Source organism: Triticum aestivum, chromosome 1B, assembly GCF_018294505.1.
Source record: "Triticum aestivum cultivar Chinese Spring chromosome 1B, IWGSC CS RefSeq v2.1, whole genome shotgun sequence".
In the NCBI taxonomy this organism is placed as follows: domain Eukaryota; kingdom Viridiplantae; phylum Streptophyta; class Magnoliopsida; order Poales; family Poaceae; genus Triticum; species Triticum aestivum.
This window is the reverse complement of record NC_057795.1, coordinates 413,093,386-413,104,048: the sequence shown is the minus strand read 5'-3', so window position 1 is coordinate 413,104,048 and position 10,663 is coordinate 413,093,386.

Sequence of the window (10,663 nt, the reverse complement as noted above, 5' to 3'; positions counted from 1 at the left end):
TACAGTATTTACTCCAACAGAGGCCTCATTTCATTCATAGGATAGGAATATGAAAATCATAGGAAGTGAGATGACATGCATCTCAATTCCTATAGAGAAAGAGATGCCATTTGATGCATAGGATAGGAATTTTTCCACTTAGTCTAGGCTAATGTACTGGTAATTTGCTCTAAAAACTATAGTAGTAACTAGTAGTACTGGTACATGCTCGTACTCAGACACAGACACACACACTAACTATTACTCCAAGTACTACTACTTCTCACATACTGGCCAGACACCGTCGGTCTCCTTCCCGGCTTTGTCGGCGACACCCCACCGTGCTTGGATCTCCGCCGACCTCTCCGCAGCAGCGCGTGTGTCCTTTTGTTTCTTGCGGCAGCAGGCCTCTCTTTTCTTGAGTGCTTTCCGACTTTTCTGCTCCCTTTGTGCGGCTTTGGCCGCCTCTTGCTCTACCGCCCATTCGGCCTTGGCATCTTCAAATTCCTCCCACATAGTTGTGAGGTCGCGAGCGGCGATGAACTCGGCACGGTGGGATGCCATCGCTTCCCTACCATTTTGTGTGCGTTCGTGGGCGGCGAAGAACTCGGCGCGACGGGATGCCATCACTGCCTTACCAGTTAGTGTGCGACGCGGTGGCATGAACGACGCTTGGTGAGAGCTCTAGGGTGGAGTGGCCGGACAACCGTATAGTGCATTGGTTTGTCAAGAGCTCAAGGACAGAAGACGAAGCAAATTAGGATTCCCCTTCAATCCTGGTCATTTATTACCGAGTAAAATGCATTGGCGGTCATCGAACTTGTCTTGGTAGCTCACTTTGATCATTGTATACGAGATATGGTGATTATACGGTTGCTGGCTCAGCGTATACTCCCTCCTTTCCGGTTTATAAGGCTCAATTCAAAAATCTCACCAACCATGGTAGATGATGAGTGGTGGAATACTTTTTGTAGTTTGCGAAAGCACCTAATTAATGTTCTTGTTTTTCTCAAAAAATTATGCTTATCAATGCATTAATTGCAATGCATGCATGCATAAAGTACATGCATTGGTCAATTTTCTCTCAATACTTGCATGCAATGATTTAATGCACCTTGGAATCTGAACATGTGATGGGAAACAACCAAATTGAGCCTTATAAAATGGAAAAACTAAAATTTTGAGATAAGCCCTATAAACCGGAAAGGAGGGAGTAGCTCCGTATTTGTATGGTTGACCAGTCAAATAGTCCGCATGCGCCTGAAACGGTCATCGTCTCTCCAGAATGTCAATGCTGCATTCACTGGACTTAACTGCAGGTGCAATTGGTGTGTCACTGATATGCGGGCCAGACGCCCGTTGGGCCCACATGTCAGTCACCCAAACGCATCTGCAGTTAAGTCACTGAAGCAGCGTCCGCATTCACGCCCGACGAACCTACTCCGGCGCCAGTTGTCCATCCGTCTGCCGCGGCTCATTGCCATTCGCCCACTATATTAACTTGAGCCCCAGCTCCAAGCCATAGCCAAAGACCCACACTTATTCTCCTCCGGTCCCTTCCTTCTGTCGGCACCACTTCAACCATGGCCTCGTGGCGCTACAAAGCTCTCTTGGACGTACTGTCACAGGAGCAGACGAGGGACATTGACGGCTCCGCTCCGGGCGCGCTCCAAAGCTCTCTTCGACGTACTGTCGCAGGAGCAAATGAAGGAGATCGCCGGCACCCCCCGGGCCGCCCTCCGCCGCCACGACCATGAAGCCGGCGCGCGTGCGCGGGCGCAGCCGGCAGCGAGGAAGAGTAGTACACGGTAGGTCACCGCCGCTCTGGTCCCGGGAAGGCCACCGCTACTCCACTCAGTCGATGCCAAGCTTGGTGGGGTAAACATCGACGGCGATTAGCCGCTTGACGGCGATGTGGAGGCGGAAATTTCATAACCTTGTGCTCCGGCCGGAGGAGGAGGTATCGAGGCGGATGAGGAGGAGGCAAAGGCAATGGCCGGCTTTCTCGGGTTCATGGCCGGACTTGGTGGTCGGGCGCCGACGATTGTTTAGATTAGGTTTACAGTAGGTTTAGTACGGTTTGTGCGAAATATGTAATGAATTTCGTCCAGTTTGTAGGAAAAGTTTTTGAAATGTAATGAATTTCATCCGGTTAATTTGAAATTTGCTTTGTTTGCACGAATTTCGTCCGGTTAGTTCATATAGTTGTCGAAAGGTATGTGGGCAACATCGGATGGCATCCATCAGTTTCCTCGGACAGATGCCGGTGTAAATTTGTGGACCAGCACTGGAGATGCCCGAACTATCATGCTATAATCGCTAACGATCCTCCATTATTTGGCAGGGAGCAGTTATCCCTTGATCAAAAATCAGATTCGCGGTGTTTCACACTCCTCCCGCGTACGAGTGTAAACTCTTGCTTACATAAAAATGGAGCAAGTGGACGGCACTGTAGCACATCATATCACTCGAACTAGCCCGCCTAACGAGCGGGAAAGCACCGCCCTCGTCATTTTGTTCTGGATTTCTATCGATCGATCGCGCGAAAATGTTATGCTTCGCAAGTTCTAAAGGAAAAGGCGGCACACTTACGACTCGTATGCATCGCAACCCCGACAGTCCGGCTCGCACGCCGCTCACCAAAGGGGACACGTGTTGTCTTGCAATTTCACTGACATGTGGGACCGTAATTGAATAAACCGTCCATAGCCGAAATCTAATCACTCGACGGGCGTCGGCTGAGAAGAGAGAAACGGGGGAGGGAGAAGAGATCGCCCGCCCGCCGCGCATGGACTCCAAGAAATATATGGTGATAATGTGAGGTGGGCCATGCTAGAGCCCGGACCGCTTCCGGAGCCCGCTCTCACCGCCCTGGCCCCTCAAGACGCCAGCTGCCCACTGCATGCATAGCAAGTAGTCCCCGCTTATGTGGAGGAGAGAGAGGCATTGACAAAGTCAAGGAGTAACAGTGGAGACAATAGCTTTCATAAAAAATAAACAATGAATACTCGTTGCTCGTCCTCTATATCGGAAAGAATACTTTCATTCGCCGACATGTGGGACGTCGACCATCCTGGTCCACCAGCCATGCACAAAATTATCCTAGTCTACCCCGGTCGTATCGCAGGCCCAACCTTTCCCACCGTAAGTTTTTCGGACGAAGGAACCATCATGACTTCGTTGAATTCCGCTTCTTCAAGAAAACTTACTGTACCCGCAATACTGCTACCACACGCGAAGACTGGACGGCATTGTACCACGTCATATCACTGAAACCCACTAGGCCAAACTAGCCCGCCTAGGTCATCTATTTTGGAACGGAGGGAGTATGTCTCTGCACTGCTATGATTTTGTGTTGCAAGTTCTCTGTACTTTTGCTATGATTTTCCTACCCTATGAACCAAATCAGGCCTGAATGTATGTCGACTATTGTCTGATCGATTGCTAAGCCTACAATTTTAGGAGCTAGGGCAATTGGTCGATCGACGAGGGATAAGTATAAGCGTACCACGAGCTCATCAGCCCCAATGTTTCTCTTCGGTGAGTGTTTTGCAAGTATTATAGCTCGCACAGTAGCTAACCTACTAACACCAAGAATCATCAAACAAGCCCTACTGATATGATAAACAGTTCAAACTTACATCTAAGCATGCCATATATTACATCAAAAGCCGGTGAGGATACATCTGTTTCCATAACTCGGAGAGGGTTCGCATGATTCATCGCATGATTCACTATCAAACAAAAGTAGCAAGATCCGCTCACACAAGACAGTGCACTAACCCTAAGATGGTTTGATAACATGCATCGTTCTGGTAATTAAACACAGGGCAATGCAAACTACCCTGAAGGATTAGCACGACCAACTATTTCTTGTCATCGATCTCTCGGGCAATGACCACAACACGGACAGCATCATTGTCGGGGAAACTGATCCACCAACACCTATGGGGACCGGGCCCCTTTCGGTTCAGAGGGGGGCAGAGGCCGCGCAAAGAGCGGATCGAGACGGTACACGCAAGTAGTTTTACCCAGCTTCGGGCCGCACGGATGCGTAAAACCCTACTGCTGCTTGTTTGTGTGTATTGAATTCTTGCTCAGGAGCGATGGACGCTGCCAGACCGAGCGTGAGAGTGTTCCTAATGTTTCGAATGAGCCGAACCCCTTCTCCGTTGCGCTTGGGCGTCCTTTTATACTTTCAAGGGGTCACCGACAGGTGGCAACGTAGACTCGAAGGGTAAAAATGGAAAAGGATGCGGTAGGTGCAGGTACCGTTAATGTGGACACAGTGCACCCTACCTAACTCTGACGGCAGGGGACAAGGTCATTGAATGCCCGTCTGAGTTGCCTAAACAGTGCAAAAAGTGACCGTTAGGAGCGCCACCGTTTGCCACGATGGCCTTCTCTTCATCTCCGCCTGCCACCGCGTACCCCTGGCTGCACAGGCTCCCACCACGCGCCTCTGAGGAAGCCTCATGGTGACACGCGGGTGGGTGCGCTGGAGCGTGGGTACCGAGTGGCAGCAGGCCCCCGGCGAGTACCTTGTCGGGTTCGTCGTCTTGTCGAGTCCAGAAGCTTGTCGCTCAGCGGACCTTGCCGGGACGTGCGATGCATCGCGGCAAGTTTCTTGAAGTGCCGTGGTTGGCCTTCCCGGCAAGCTCCTCTTGCCGGGCCTTGTCTCTTCCCGGCAAGATCCTCTTGCCGGGGCCTTGTCTCTTCATCTTGAATGCTTTGTTCTTGAATGGCTCCAAAGGAACCCACGGAGGACTCTGGCGGTCGTCCGGCAAGCCTTGCCGCGCGGCGCTGCAACTGCCCGTGCACAAGTTCGGGATACTAGGGTACCCCTACTCTAGTACACCGACAGGAGCCCCTGGGCCTGGGCCACACACGGTGCCGAGCCCTGTTGGGCCAGGCCCAAAACAGGGCACGGGCACGCGCGGAGCCTGGGTTATGCCGAATCTAACTCCGTATCCACCGCGCCCCCGTAACGGCACGCGTCAATCGCGGAGTCGTGGGAGAGATCGTGGGTGGTTGTTTATTTGGAAGGCCGAAATGTCCGCCCCGTCCCTCTTTATAAGCAGGGGAAACAGGGGCATTTCCCCACCTTCGCCTTTCGCTGCTGCAATCTCAGAAATCTCCGCCGCCCTCCTCCGCTTGCAGAGTTGAAAGAGGGCAGCGCTCCACCCCCGTCGCTGCCGCCACCACCAGCGCCGTCGATCTCCCCCACCGCCTCCGCCATGCCTCCGAAGCCCGGGAAGGGGAAGGCCACGGAGGCCGCGGCCGCGAAAGCTGTGAAGTCGACCGAAGCGCAGCGGCTTGAGGCGCTGCGGAAGGAGCGGGCCACTTTCCCCCCCGAGATCTCCGCGAAGGAGCTGAGGGAGTGGTACTATCTCTTCTGGTCGACGGAGACGCGGGCGCATCTGCGCACGAAGGTACTCTCCGCCGTCGCCTCGCAAGCAGCTCCAGTTGGCGGATATCCTTTCTTCGCCGTGTTCTTCTACTGCGGGCTCTGCCCGCCATTCTCTGATTTCTTTTGCGACGTCATGAACACCTATGGGCTCCACCTCCTTGACTTCACCCCCAACACCGTTCTGACCATGGCAGTTTTCGCCCATCTATGTGAAAACTTTGTCGGAGTCCACCCCAACGTAGCTCTCTTCCGCCATTTCTTTATGCCTCGTGTCGAGAGAGGGGAACCTCTTGCCGGCGGGATCGCCTGGATCTCGCGGGCCGGCAAGAAGGAGACCTATCTGGAGGGGGAGCTCCGCAGCAAGTGGGACGAGTGGAGAGCAGATTGGTGCTAGGTTGTAGAAGAGAGCCCGCAGCCGTTCACCGCCCCGCGCCAAGCCCCACCAGTGCGTGGCAATGACTGGAGCGCTCTGTCCATGGGGGACGACAAGCTGAAGATCGCCACCACTCGGATCCTGCGTCTCAGGCTTGCCGGGCTGACTATAGGAGCTGTCGGCACAGATTTCCTTCGCCGGTGCATCGCCCCTCTGCAGGCGAGGGGGAGACCCGCCTGGGAATTTGGAGGCCCGGCAGATATCATGAGGTTGCGCCCGGGCCTCAACTTCAATTTCACCGTCATAGAGTTGGATGGGATACTCAAGGAGATATTCAAGCATGACCCTCAGCATCCCGAGTGGTTCAGGTTGCCGGCAGGCGTCGTTCCTCTGTGCAACAACTCCTCGCGCGACCGCATCTACGCCATGATGCCGTTGTGTGATTCGCATGGGATCGCTCCAACTTGGCAAGAGCCTGCCGGAGACGTTGTGCAGCAGTTCTTCGACATCCTAGTGGAAGTAGAGGTCAATGCTGACGACAAGAAGCTCCTCACCCGCGAGACCACCGATCAAGAGATGGAACGCATCGCCACCAGGGCGGAAGAGGCGGCGGCAGCCGCAGCCGCGGGTGAGTTTGGGTTCACGGTGGAGGAAGCGGACGCGGCATCGGCGATGAGTCTTGCTGAGCGGGAGTGGCCCGAAGACGAAGAAGAGCTTGCCGCGCCTGACGCCGAGTTGAGTGAGCCCGCCGAGGGTGCGAGCGGCCCGCCATCTCTGGGGAGCTTGCCGGGAACAGGGTCCGGAACGCAGCCCCCAGTGCAGCCAAGAAGGTGCCTCCGCAGGATCGGGGACGCAGCAGGGCGGCAAGCTGGTCAACAGTCGCAGCGCCGCGCGATGCACTCCGCCGCGACAAGTATGGTTGCCGCGGGTGCGCCTCCCGCCGCAGTGGCAACTGGGGCGGGGCCATCTCGGGCTGGCACCGCAGTCCCCGCCAAGCGGCCAAGGGATCCCACCCCTCCACCTCGTCGCGCCGGAGGTGGGCCGAACTTCGACCTGTCCGCGCTCAGCTCCGACGAGGAAGAGGAAGAAGAGTAAGATTCCCTTGTTGTTCTTGTAGTTCTTCAACTTGCCATTCCTGTCTTGCATCTGATCTGACCCACCCTGGACTCTCCCTTTTCAGGACTCTGGCCCAGAGGGCGGCGAAGAGGGCCAAGGCTCAGGTGGTGGTCATCGAGGACGAGCCCACTGCGACGACAGGAGGCGCGCCCGAGACCACCTTGCTGGATCCGGCCATCACTTTGCAGAGCATCCCCCAGCGCAGCCCCCAGCGTAAGCATATGGTTTACTTTCTGCTTCTGGGTGCGCGTGGTTGCTCTTTTCCTTTGTTGACATCTGATCACTGGTTTTTTTGTGTAGGAGCAGAACAGCTTCATCAGGAGGGCGTGGTGATCAGCTCCGACTCGTCGTCTGCTTCGACTGCGCCGCCAAGGGAGGACTCCCCGGCAAGGGAGCGTTCTCCAGTAAGGGAGGAGCCTCTGGCAAGGGAGGAGTCTCCGGCAAGGGACAGCGCTAACGATCCGCCGGTAGTGGAGCTTATGACAGCGGATCCCAGCACAGGTAGTCCTTCCTGCCCGAAACTTTCGTTGGATTCTTCTACTGATTTTTCTTCTTGAGTGCTTGTTTGACTTCTCATTCTTCTCCGGTCGTCAGGTCCACCCTCCGCGGATCCGATGGAGACCGAGGCGGGCGGCGGAGAGGACGCGCGCGGCAACACTGATGATGCCGCGGCCGCCGAAGACGGAGCTGGTGCCGATGTGCCTGCCGGTGAAGAGGCCGCCAAGGCTGCCGCCAAGGAAGCTGGCAGGGATCTGGCGATCGCACTGACGGCCCTGAGGCCGCAGGAGCGTCAGGCGCTGCACCGACCGCCGATCCCTCCGCCGTTGCCGCAGTGTCAGGCTCTGAGGAGCCCCAGCCCGGCGCCTATCTGAAGGCTGGCGAGGGCATCTTCATCAAGCTCCCTTGGGCGTCAAGCTCCAAGGCGCCGGTGGAAGGAGAAGTTTTGAATGGGGAGGTGCTTGCCTCCGCCGGGTTGTCGATCGTTGACGCGCCGGGAAGCAGCAGTGACGAGCCCGAGGAGGAGCGGCTGCTGCGGAGGCTGCTGGCGCTCTATCGCGCCCGTCAAGTCAAGTTGGAGTCCCGGGAAGCGCTCGTCGCGAAAGCGAGCATGGATATAGAGAAACGCGCGGAGGAGCTCCGGGGTTTTCGCCAGGAAGCTCTCCGGGCCTTGGCGGAGGAGCGGGAGTAGCTTGCTGAAGAGCGGAAGGCCTTCCTCCTCGAGAAGGCCGAAGCTGAAGAGCAGCAGCGGCTCACCGGCGAGAAGCTATACGCGCGAGAAGGCGAGCTGGCTCAGCAGAAAGTGAACCTCGACAGCCACGAGGAGGAGCTTGCCGCGCGTGAACGGGCACTTGGCGGGTCGCTCCAAGAGGCAAAGGATGCAGCTGCGGCTGCCGAGACCGCCAAGAAGGAATTGGAAGTAAAGGTGGCGCAACTGGAGGCTGATTTGAAGGTGGGTGGCAAAGAGCTTGCCGCGCTCAAGCTGGAGCGCGAGAAGGACGCCCTTGCCCACGGTGAGCTGCAGGGCCAACTCTCCGAGAAGGGCAAAGAGCTGCGCGCCGCCAAGAATTCCAATGCTGATCTGGAGCTGAAGCTGGCCACCCTGACAGAGACGTTGGACGGCGCCAAGAAACGGGAGGCGGACTTGAAGAAGGACATCAAGGCCAACGAGGCGCTGCTAGCGAGGGCCGCCGAAACCCAGAATCTTCTCAGAGATACTGTGGCACTCTGGACGGAGGGCCTCGTGAACATTGCTGCAGTCATCGAAGAGGAGCTGGTGCAATTGGGGGTGGAAGGCTTCGGGTACTCCTCCGACGAGAACCTCCAACCCAGCGCCAAGCTCACTCTGTTCTTCAAAGGCGTGGCGGCGGCGCTCCAGCAACTCCGGGAACGGATCCGAAAGCAATTGGCCGACGAGTCACGCTCGATTTGTGCCGGAGTTCTTGAGAAGGTGCTGGTGAAGGTGGCCTTCCGCAATCCGGGCCTCAACCTCACCAACGTCCTCAAGAGGCTGCCGGCGGACGCTGATCTTGACGCACTTAAGGCCCTCGTCGCACCCATTGTGGACAGGGTGAACGAGGTCAAAAGGGTTGACGGCCGTCGCGTAGATTAGGCCGTCCGTTTTCTTCTTTTCTTGTCGCTGCCAGCCATGTCATGGGAACACTTTATTAGAGGCGCGACAAGTTATTTTTGTAATATAACTCTATCTTAGGCAAAAAATTGTTGTGTTACTTCCTTTACTCGACTCTTGGCTTTGTATGGTTCTGCCCTACGCTTTCTAGGGAAACTTGCCGGTGCAGGCACCCTTGCCGCGAGCGCCGAGTGCGGAACTTTAGCAGCCTGCTGGCGGGGTCGCTACCGACAAGCAACCTTGTCGCAACTAGTTGCAGCTCACTTAAGTTGTTGAGCGGACTCAAAACAAAGTAAGGGCGCAGCTAGCTACGAGTTGGTTCCTCCGCGCACAGGTTTTCCATACAAAGCACGGTCGTTCAAGGAAAATAACTCAAAAACTTAAAAAACTGATTGCTCAAACTTTAGCAACTTAGCTTTTCTGTCGTCTGCTTCCGGCAAGGAGAAACTTTCTTGAATGGCCTGGTCCACACCATTATCTTCTCCTTCCCCCCGGTAAACCTTGTGGGCGAGGGAACCTTCCTTCTTTTGAGAAAGAAACAGAGAAATAAAGTAATGATATGGAGCCTTGGGCTCGTTATCGCTTACCGGGGTCCGGTGCTGCACAAAGTGTCAGATAACATATGCGAAAAAGGATTATAGCATAAAAAAACTGACAAGATGTGCGGGGCACATGAACTTTACTGGTGCACGGGGTCTGCGCCCGGCTTTGTACAAAGGATTACATGCAACAGCGGCAAGACTTGTACAAAAGGTGGTTGCCGGAAAAGCTTCCGGCAACCGCGCCCTACGGGTAAAACTTATGAAGATGTTCAATGTTCCAGGAGTTGCTCACCGGAATGCCATCTTCGGTCTCAAGGCGGACAGCGCCGGGCCTAGTGACTCGTTTCACCCGATAAGGGCCTTCCCACTTCGGCGTCAACTTGTTGGAATTCCTGGCGGACTGAACACGCCGAAGAACAAGGTCGCCTTCCTCGAAGCTCCTGGCTTTAACTTTGCGGCTATGGTAGCGACGCAAAGCTTGCTGGTAGCGAGCGGCTCGCATAGCAGCCTGAAGACGGTCTTCCTCAAGGAGCAGCGCGTCATCTTGGTGCAACTGCTCTTGCTCGAGCTCATCATAAGCGAGCACTTGAGGTGACCCATAAACGAGTTCCGTGGGGAGAACTGCCTCTGCTCCGTAGACTAGAGCGAAGGGTGTCTGGCCAGTGGCTCGATTTGGCGTCGTCCTGATCGACCAAAGAACCACCGGCAGCTCCTCGATCTAGTTTCTTCCGCACTTGTGCAGCCTGTCGAAAGTTCTGGTCTTGAGGCCTCGCAGCACTTCAGCATTTGCCCTCTCCGCTTGACCGTTGCTTCTTGGATGAGCAACAAAAGGGAAGCAGATCTTGGCGCCAAGATCTTGGACGTACTGCATGAAGGTGCGACTCGTAAATTGCGTGCCGTTGTCGGTGATGATCCTGTTAGGGATCCCGAAACGGCAAACAATCGACCTGAAGAACTTGACTGCTGACTGTGCTGTCACCTTCCTCACTGGTTCCACTTCCGGCCACTTTGTGAACTTGTCTATGGCGACGTACAAGAATTCAAAGCCCCCGACAGCTCGGGGAAAAGGGCCGAGGATGTCGAGCCCCCAGACCGAAAATGGCCAGGATAAAGGG